Genomic DNA, 2549 nt, shown 5'->3' with positions numbered 1-2549 from the left:
GCACAGAAAAGACAGTTTATTCCTCATTCCTGGTCTGCCTTTCGTCTAGCGCCACCCTGGGATGAGGGCACCCAAGGGCAGCCATCCAGGGGCCACAGGCAGCCTCGGGCGTAGAAGGCTGGGGACACAGAAGAGGCCTTGGTCATTGCTTCTGATTAAGAAAAAACCTTTCTTTAAGAAGCTACTTTAAACATTTCTAAGATCTGCGCAGGCATAATTTGTCTATGACCTACTTGTTTATGAGCGACTTTTAGAAAATCAGTGGTAGGAACAACTAGTTACTTCAGTTTTAGTATTTGCAAAAGTGAGCTGGAAAACCATCATTGGAGGGGAACCCTGCACTGTGAATGGGGCATCTGTTTGAAACTTCCCACGTGGTCATATACTATCCTTGGCAGCTGTTAGACTGTAGGGAAATGCTTGCTGGGACAGAGGCTGGTGTGGTACCAAGGTCTTTATAGAGGTGCCAGGCTGGGAAGACATGCAGCCACGGGCTTACAGGCATAGCTTTTGCTGCTTCTCTGCGTTTGTGATCAGAAGTGAATAACTTATTTTTAAAGGGGAGAAAAAAGAATGGATAGAGCAGCTGGCTAATGGGTCCTCAATGGCGACAGAGATATGAGAGGACAGTGTTTTGTCTCTGGATAGCCTTGATGAGATATGGTAACAGCAAAATTGGATGACTCTAGACACAAGAGCTTTGCTTCCACAAATTTATTTTCTTTGTAAACAGCCAGAATTGTGAAAAAGGGACTTTGCTCCCTGGGGACATATTCATGGGGATACAGTTGCACATCACTTGTGGGGCCTCCCAGTCTAGAAGTGGATTAATCTGATGCCTGAGTCTTGCCCATGGACAGCCTAGACAGAGGAAGGGATAACGGAGAAGAGCTTGTTTGGGTACCGCAGAAGTGTGAATTTAGCTGGAGTCCACGAGCATCCTCTGAGTAGCTCGTTTCCACTTCTTCCACCTTTGGCGAGAGGTGGCTATTATCCGTTTCCATCACTTCTCCCGTGAAATAGGTATGTGATGATTGATTATTCTCATCCCTTACTTCCGCTCTTTGCCACTTCAGACAGGGATGTATTTCTGCGATGAAGAACGTGATTCTGGAAAAGCTTAGAGATTAAAGATGCCTTCTAAAGATTAAAAGGAAAACCTCTTTAATTGAGATTCAGCTGACTCTGGGAATTCAGAATTCATTATTAGTTTCATTGGGCTGAGATTTATCTTAGTCGAATGGTGAGGGAGGGAGGAAGGGAGGGAGGGAAGTTACTAAGCAAATTAGTGGTGGAAACATTATTTGCAAAAGGTGTAACCAGTTTAAAAAGCTTCGCACCAGCTGTAAACACAGTTTATCAGCACTATTAATTTTTCACATTTTTAAATTGAGGTATATTTTACATACAGTAAAATTCACCAGTTTCGTATACAATTTTACCAGTTTTGAAAAACCTGTACAATTATATATTATCACTACCATAATCAAGATACAGAACACTTCCATAAGCTCCCCTAATTCTCTCATTCTCCACCGGGGTCAAGCCTCTTTAAACCCCCAACCCCTGGAAACCACTTATCAGTTTTCCGTCCCTTTAGTTTTGTCACTTGGAGAAGGATAAATAAAAGGAATCATACTGTATGTGCCTTGTTGAAGCTGACTTATTTCACTTAGCATCTGAGGTTCACTCGTGTTGTTGGGTGTGTCAGTAGTTTTTTCCATCTCATCGCTGAGTCCACTGCACCACAGTGTGTTTACCTAGTCACTAGTCGATGGACATTTGGGTTGTTTCCAGTTTTTGGTGAATAAAAATAAAGCTACAATAAAAATTTACAGTCAACAGGGAATATAGTCAATAATATTATAATAACTTTGTATGGTTTGTTATCTATAAAAATATAGTAGCACTATGTTTTACACCTGAAACTAATGTAACATTCTAAGTCAACTATACTTCAATTAAAAAAAAAATTCACACTCAGGTTTTTGTGAACATAAGTTTTTATTTCACTTGTATAGATACCTCGGAGTGGGAGTGCTGAGTTATATGGTAACTAAATGTTTAACTTTTTGGGAAACCACCAAACTGTTTTCTAAAATGCCTGTTCCTCTTTACATTTCCAACAAAAATATGTGAGAGTTCCAGTTGCTCCATGTCCTTGCCAGTTATTTTCAGTTGTTGTTGTTTGTTTTTTTTAACATTTTAGCCACATCAGTTAGATGTGTGTAGTGGTATCTCATTGTAGTTTTAATTTGCATTTTGCCATTAATGAAGTTGAGCATCTTTTGGTGTGCTTATTTGCCATCTATATATCATCTTAGATGAAGTGACAATGCAAATCTTTTGTCCATCTTATTTATTAATTTAATTTATTTTACATTGAAGTATACTTGATTTACAATGTTGTGTTACTTGTACAGCACAGTGATTCATATATACATATATCCATGCTTTTTCAGAATCTTTTCCCATATAGATTATTACAGAATATTGAATAGAGTCCCCTGTACTATACAGTAGGTCATTGTTGATGATCTATTTCATAT

The 2549-nt window shown here is 39.1% G+C and overlaps 1 protein-coding gene across 2 annotated transcripts in view; it reads left to right on the top strand.

Moving 5' to 3' along the window:
• MAGI2 (membrane associated guanylate kinase, WW and PDZ domain containing 2) overlaps nucleotides 1-2549 on the top strand; it is a 1334711-nt gene that overhangs the window by 1312250 nt on the left and 19912 nt on the right. The window lies entirely within an intron of this gene.

Source organism: Phocoena phocoena, chromosome 9, assembly GCF_963924675.1.
Source record: "Phocoena phocoena chromosome 9, mPhoPho1.1, whole genome shotgun sequence".
NCBI classification, from domain to species: domain Eukaryota; kingdom Metazoa; phylum Chordata; class Mammalia; order Artiodactyla; family Phocoenidae; genus Phocoena; species Phocoena phocoena.
Note: the sequence above shows the minus strand (reverse complement) of the source record. Positions and strands in the feature narration are given on the sequence as shown.